Below are 8,073 nucleotides of genomic sequence, written 5' to 3' on the forward strand. Positions count from 1 at the left end.
AAATGTAATATAAGAACATTAATAACTAATTAACAGTAACTTATATATAGTAGAACAAATATTTTCAAAGTACACATACACTTAAGTTAATAAAAATATAAAATTGTGGGGGCTGGAGCAATAGCACAGCAGATAGGGCATTTGCCTTGCACACAGTCGACCCGGGTTCGATTCCCAGCGTCCCATGTGGTCCCCTGAGCACCACCAGGAGTAATTCCTGAATGCAGAGCCAGGAGTAACCCCTGTGCACTGCCAGGTGTGACCCAAAAAGCAAACAAAACAAAACAAAAAATATAAAATTGTGGAGCTGGAGAGATAGTATAGTGTGTAGCGTGCTTGCCTATATACAGCCAACAATGGTTCAATCCCACATGGACCCCTAGCCCTACAGGAGTAATCTGGAGCACAGAGCCAGGTGTAACTCTTGAACATTGCTATATGTGCACCAAACCAAAACATATAGATATATGTATATGTCTATATACATATATACATTTATATGTGTGAGTAAATATACATAGTTACATGTAGTGGGAAACTACATTTGTGGCTTTCTCTTAGAAGAAAAAAGATTAAAAGTGTATCTCAGTGATAAAGCTCTCTACATGAAATTTTAATGACCTACCTCAGCCAGCAGTAAGTATGAAAGTTATGTTTCCAAATTTCAAATGCAAATTGAATTAGAAGAGCCATAAGGATGGCTCTTCACCTTTCTAAAATCTCACTTCACATTTTTAACAGACGATGTATTTTCTCCCAGGAACGCTGAAAGAATTTTTATACTGAATGAAATAGAAATAGAGGCTGCTGATACATATAGGGCAAAATTGAAAACCACAGTGAGCAAAAAATCTTTTTTTAAGTACAACTGTATTTGAAATCTCTCCTGAAAAATGATATGCTCCCTTACTGCCAGTAGATCCTATATTTAAATCTCAGGGGTTGGTGGAATATAACATCCTCTGATGTTTATCAAAAAGGAATCTTTTCCCCAAATAATGAATTTGAGATTGACCGTCAGGATTTGTAGGATTTTACTGCACAAGTTCAGGTAAGTGACTTACCCTGTAAGAAAGAAACAAAGCAACTCCCACTCCCGCAATCCATTGACATTTTGTAAACCATGAGACAATTTGCAGATATAAACTATTTGTGCAAAGGAAAGTGAGAAGTCTGGAAGGACAAAAAGGAGACCTTTAATCATCTGAAAGTGTAGCATGACCAGAATTTAGCCCTTGGCTCAGAGTCAACTTCTTTCACCTTTAGCTCTGTCCTAGCCCAGGGCTTGCCCTTGCCACATAAATATTCATTGTGTCAACTCCCTTAGCTCCCTTTGAAATAGCAACTAAACAGTCATCTGCTCCCATTTTCTCTTAAGAAAGATTAAAAATAAATTGAAATGAGTTCCATCAAAGTAGAGATACTGAGAAATTCTTTCTCAAAATAGATGCCAGAATAGAATTAGAACAGATTATAACTCAAATGAAGTGGACTTAATTGACAGAAGATCATGTCCTGAGATCCAGAGAAATAACAAAAATTGTATTTTTCGTGTTTATTTTGAGATAGTTTATGGAGATGAAGGAGAATGTGACTGACAGAAAAGACATGGGATTTTTTTCTCCCACATTATGTTTAGTAGATAAGTTTTGAATTATGATAGTATTTCCCATACTCCTCATTGTATTTTAAGTAAAAACCAGTATGAAAATAAGAGTTGGAAATAATCAGTTAAATTTAGTCAATTTAGGAAAAAAAATGTTGACACAATGGAATTTTTTTCCTAAACCATTTAACCATCACTGGAAGAATTCATTGCTCAGAACCAGATCGATAGTACAGGGTGTAGGGCATTTATCTTGCATGTGGCCAACCCAGGTTTGACTCCTTGTATCCTATATGGTTCCCCCAAGCAGTGCCAGGACTAATTCCTGAGTGCAGAGTAACCAGAACATTGCTGGGTGAGACCCAAAAAGTCCACCCATCCTTCCAAAAGACAAAGAATTCACTGGCTATCAATGCTCCTGTTTTAAAAATAATTATTTGAACTTTTTAGTACAAACTTAGCATCAGTTAAAAGAAAGAGAAAAAATAATAGTAAAAACAATGTCAAGGGAAACAGGGGCCAAGAGGACTGGTTAATGGTGAAAATATACCACAAATGTGTCAGGGGTGGAGAGTAGGTAAGATAGAGAAGGGGCCAGTATGACAAAGAATAGTTGTAGATGATCATGCTGGACAGGAACTAAGTGTTGAAAGTAGGCATAGGGATATACATGAGCACCTTTCAGTATCTGTATTGCAAACCACAATGCCCCAAAGGAGGGAGAGATAGAGAAAAAGAGAGAAGAAGGAGAAGGAGAAGAAGAAAAAGAAGAAGAAGAAGAAGAACAACAACAACAACAACAACAAGGAGGAGGAGGAGAAGAAGAAGAAGAAGAAGAAGAAGAAGAAGAAGAAGAAGAAGAAGAAGAAGAAGAAGAAGAAGAAGAAGAAAAAGAAAGAAGAAGAAGAAGAAGAAGAAGAAGAAGAAGAAGAAGAAGAAGAAGGAGAAGAAGAAGAAGAAGAAGGAGAAGAAGGAGAAGAAGAAGAAGAAGAAGAAGAAGAAGAAGAAGAAGAAGAAGAAGAAGAAGAAGAAGAAGAAGAAGAAGGAGGAGGAGGAGGAGGAGGAGGAGGAGGAAGAAGAGAAGGAAGACGATGACAAAGACTAAGAAGCAGGAGGAGGAGGAGGAGGAGAAGAAGAAGAAGAAGAAGAAGAAGAAGAAGAAGAAGAAGAAGAAGAAGAAGAAGAAGGAGGAGGAGGAGGAGGAGGAGGAAGAGAAGGAAGACGATGACAAAGACTAAGAAGCAGGAGGAGGAGGAGGAGGAGAAGAAGAAGAAGAAGAAGAAGAAGAAGAAGAAGAAGAAGAAGAAGAAGAAGAAGAAGAAGAAGAAGAAGAAGAAGAAGAAGAAGAAGGAGGAGGAGGAGGAGGAGGAGGAGGAGGAGGAGGAGGAAGAGGAGAAGGAAGACGATGACAAAGACTAAGAAGGAGGAGGAGGAGGAGGAGGAGGAGAAGAAGAAGAAGAAGAAGAAGAAGAAGAAGAAGAGGAGGAGGAGGAGGAGGAAGAGGAAGAAGAGGAAGAAGAAGAAGAAGAAGAAGAGGAGGAGGAGTGTCTCTCTAGAGGCAAGCTTGGAGGGGTGTCTTTAGGTGGGGTAGGAGGGAAACTGGGGACAGTGGTGCTGATAAATGTACACTGGTGGAAGGACAGGGGTTGGAACATGAAACCCAATCATGAACAGCTTTATAACGGTCTGTCTCATGGTGATACAATAAAAAATTTTGTTTAAATAAAGAAAAAAAACGTCCTGGCCAGTGTCAAAAACAGCAGTGTCATGGGTAGAAGCAAATGGGTTATTTGTGTAACCTTCTTCTCTATTGAAGCTTTGATTACTGAGCTTCAGAGCATAGAATCATTTTTGATTCGTGAGTGCCAATATTTAATAATCAGACAAATATGGTAGGGAACTTTCTACCTAAAAATAATTAAAAGGATGGACCACAAAGCTAGCTCAGTGGTCAACTGTGTGTTTCTGGCATGTTCCAAAAGCTGGGTTTTAAACTCAGCACCAAACGGGCCTCTAAGTACCCATTTGGGTGTAGCGCTAGAGGTCTCAAAGCACTGCCAGCGTGGCCCTGGTGGCCCCAAACACATCCTTGTCCCAGTAAAACTGCATTACCCATCCAAATATTGAAGTACCCAACCTGTTGGCCTAGTATGATGTGCAGCTCCTGGGCTTTCTGAGCACTTCCTGGGAGTCCTTCCGTAAAGGAAAGAAACTTTGTTTCTCAAATCCATGATCGACAGCATTTTAATGGGAAGTGTGAACACTTGATTTCTACATCTTGAAATATCAAACAAAAGTAGCTAATGCTGTATAGTCTAGAGACTTTTTAGGACCTTTCTGAATGGGTTGTAGAGTCACCAGCAATTTGCATGCACATGAATATTTGGAAAATGGTAGTCCAGAGGATTTATAGTGAACCAAATGGGGTGAGAAGAGAGGTTAATTGCCTCTGAGATCAGGGTGTATATTGTCTGTAGGTACAGTGCTACATTGTCTGAGATGAGAGTAAAAGCACCCTCAGAGTGCCAGTTCCTTTTGGAGCACTTGTTCTCATAATAGCCTCTTAGGTAATTCATATATTTACATGTTCTCTATATCAACTGAAAGCAATTAAGAAATGAGTGAGGGAGGAAACAAATATATGAAAGTAGGGAAAGAGAAGGGGGAAAAACTCATTCTTTTGTTGTTTAATTTTGACTATACATCAACTAAAGGTCTTTTTCTAGCAGAAAATCTGACTGGATCCCCCATTTGCCATTTCTAGACTTTTACTTCCTTTAAAACTACAGGACAGTGTACCTTGAATATATTAGAACTTGACACACATAAGTTTGGAACAAAAGATACTTGAATAATAACACAAGCTGATAAGATGTGATGCTGTTTTAAGGAAAAGAAATGAAGAAAGTGGTCTGCCTAAAACATACTAAATGGAAACCTGGCTAAAAGATTCCAAGAAAGAAGAGTAGATAATATCAAACACAAATGAAAATATTTTAAGTCTAAGATGTAGGGAAAAGAAAAGTTCATAAAAAACTTAGCTTTCCACGTGGATTTTCCCCTGATATCCCATGTCACATAAGGATCATAACAAGTAAAAATGAGATAGTTTTGAGTGACCTGACTAGATCAGAGATTATGAAATGCTGAGAACAGCAGAAGAACTGAATAGTGAATTTATGAAAGGGTTTTTTTAATGGGAAGTGTGAACACTTGATTTCTACATCTTGAAATATCAAACAAAAGTAGCCAAACTTTACTTAAAATTAGGAAAATTTACATTATAAATTAAACATAATTTTCTCTAGAGATACTTGTTACATAAAATTTATTAATATTAGGGGATGTAGACTTGCTATAATTCACCCTGAAACACCATTACTCTGGTAAAATCTGAATAAAATGATCAACAACAGGGGAAAAGATCACTCTTGGCTAAGGGAATTTTTCTGAGGGTTATTTTTGATATGTCTGCATTTCCCCACACTTTCTATTTCATAAACCCACTCTGTGGTTATCACACCTCTGTATGAGTCACTGTGCAAGCATAAAGCAGAGAAGATACAAGTCAGTCTGAATTCATTGACCAAGGATATCTCTGATATAAGGAAGTATATAAAATCATGAATAAGCGTTTGAGCATGAATACGGTGCTCTTTTATAAAGACTACAGGACACCACCAAGTCTGAAAAGCTTCAAATTCCCGATTTGGCTAAATGAGTGACCTTCCAGTTTTACATTCCATAATTATAAAAGGATGCACCCCTCTGTGAGCATGTCTACAAAAGTGAGACATCACTTTGCTTGAAAATATGTTCTGTTCACTTTTAAATTCTTTATTAAAAGGAGAAAGTTCTGTTACAGAAGACATACAAAAGTGAAATGTTTCCCTAATATAAAATCAGGCAAAACAGAAGATGAAGCCAGTATTGTATCACTGTATAAAAATTAATAAGTTCAGCATAATATTTCAATGAGAAAAAGACATCACTTCTGAGACATATGCCTATAAATCTCATGAAGCAGCATTGTTTTGAAATTTCCCCAGACTCCAGAAATTGTATTAAGCACAAGAAGAGAATAGTATTGGAGGCACAGGGAGTTTCTAGTTTGAAGCAGCTAGAGCTGCAATATAAACACTTTAAATAATTGTCTGGTCTAAAAATCTCTTTCCAGACACATATGCGAGTTTAAAGAATCTTGTTACTTGAGAGATCCTACTTACTGTGAATATTGCCAATCTAAGGACAATTTTAAAATCACAATCTCCACTCTAAATCCACTTTACAAAATATTTTTATTTATTAATGTGAATTCTGAAGCAAGTGAATTTACAGACAGAATTATGCCAATGTTTACACAATGAGTACCAGTAAATAACTTTTGGCACTATACTACTAATTTCTCATCCTACAAGAGTATTTCCTATGAGTTTTCCCTTTAAAATTCTGGAAGACTGTCTGTGACCATTCTGATTATGAGCAAGTTGTTTTAAATGAAACTAACTTCACTGACTTTTTTTAGTTTTAAAGAGGTAGTAAGTATATAAGAGTGTTTTGTAAAATATTTCTGTGCTCTTGTTAAAACTTTGTTTCTGATATAATTTGACAACATTTTAATAAAGAGTAATCTTTTAAAAATTAGGATGATGATCTCATTAAAAACAAAAATATCCCAATAATTTTCTGTGTAAAAATCAATAAAATATGTAGCCATTCAAAGATTTTTTTAAAGATAGTCTCAAGAACTAATATATATTTCATTTTAAGCTCTCTTAAATAGATGAAGCACAAAGGTGGTATGGCACGGGTTTGGACCTTCAAGATATTTGAAAGATATTCCAACTTCCCTTCAGCTGATAGAAACGATGGCACTCTGAAGGCAGAGCTTGGTAGAACAGTTACATAAAATGCCTTTTCAATTTTTGCACTCTGTTACCCTTTACTGTTATAGGAAAATGGTGTTATCGCCTGATTACTGAGAAAGCACACAAAAATCTCGCCTTCCAAATCCAAGTGAGTCCTTGACTAGTGATGAACAAAGCCAGACCATCTGCTCTGAATATCATTACCACTTTGACCATTTGGACAAGGAATCTATCTTCTTTTGCTTCAAAGAGAGGTTTAAGATAGAAGATTGAAATAAAATAAGTAGACAGGAAGAGACATTTGAAAAAAAAAACAGCACTTTCCGATGAGAGCTCCATTTCTTAGGTTCTTTTCATCATCATCATCATCACCATCATCATCATCATCATTATCATTTAATTTTCCCTCTAGCCATAAAGTTAACGTTAGAGGTCCCCGTTTAAGAAAACGTTTCAGTAATAAACTTAATTTCAGAGTTTCTGACATAAACACTTAGGAAGGAAAGCAGGCGTGTGGGTGAATATGAGTCATCAGTCACCCCCACCCTGCTTCCTGGTGATTCTCCATTGGAAAACCAGAGACACGGGTTAAGCTTATATATCTGTTTTACAGGAATAACACTGTGCCCCAGGCCATGTTAATTTCCCGAACTAACGAGTCTCTAATCTGCTGAAAGGCAGCTGGCTAACTGCTGGTGTCTGGCAAGTGCCCCATCTGTCCCCCTGCCCCTGCCCGGGGTCTCTCTTCTAGCTTCACTTTCCTTCCTCTCACGCAGGCGTCTTTCTTTGTTTTCAGGGATGTCGTCCACCTGAACTTTCCTTCCCACGTCTGAAAACTTGGGTTCTTTTCCTTCCCCCTGCGGAACCTCTGGCTTTGTCTAAGTGACAAGACACAGTTGTGTTGACTGTAGTTGCCGGGTTGGTGATGGTGGAGATCATGACGGCGATGGTGGAGATGGGGGTGCTGATGGGGTGGGGGAGCGCGGGGAGAAGGATGGGTCGCGGAGGCTGTGCAGAGTGGGGTGCAGGTGGGGGAGAAGGGAGTGCAGAGGGATTGCAGATGGGAGCTGTCCACGCACCCCAGTGCTGAAACGCCGCAGCCATAGCATCGCAAGAAGGGGGAAAGACGGGGAGGCGCAGCAAATACACAAGGAAGAAAAAAGGCAACAAATACCTTCACACGGCCGCTCAGCCTTGCTTTGGGAGTGTGTTTCTGCAGGTGTCCTCGCTGCTGAGTTGAGTGGGTGAGATCCCCTATGCTGGCAGGGTCGGCTCAGATTTCTCTCGAAAGCTGTGAATGAGAGCCCCGGCTCCACGGGGCTGTGATTTTGGTAGGAGGCGTGTGCGCCTGAGACTCTGTCCTTCTATACCCAGCCTCGCTTTCCCCTGGGTCCTAAACACCTCCTCACAGCTGTTCTCCCCTGTTCTGTCAAGACAGTTTCAAGAATGATTTTAATTTTGTTACGTTTGGGAATTAAAAAAAAAAGTATTGAAGTCACAGCACCTCCTCTGATGCTCCCCCACCGCTGCATAAATAGAACCTTAAGAACAAAACCTTTAGACCTATTAAATGCAAGCTTTGAAACAGACCTTTGTGTA

At 38.7% G+C, this 8,073-nt stretch overlaps 1 protein-coding gene across 1 annotated transcript in view; it reads right to left on the bottom strand.

Annotated features, from left to right (window-relative positions):
- Positions 1 to 7,817, bottom strand: part of CLVS1 (clavesin 1) — a 193,894-nt gene extending 186,077 nt beyond the window's left edge. Inside the window, exon 1 of the mRNA XM_004602429.2 lies at positions 7,649 to 7,817. The gene's annotated coding sequence lies outside the window, so the exon portion shown is untranslated. The remainder of the gene's footprint in view (positions 1 to 7,648) is intronic.
- Positions 7,818 to 8,073: the final 256 nt, after the last annotated feature.

The sequence above is a fragment of the Sorex araneus genome, chromosome 2 (genome assembly GCF_027595985.1).
Source record: "Sorex araneus isolate mSorAra2 chromosome 2, mSorAra2.pri, whole genome shotgun sequence".
Lineage (NCBI taxonomy): Eukaryota > Metazoa > Chordata > Mammalia > Eulipotyphla > Soricidae > Sorex > Sorex araneus.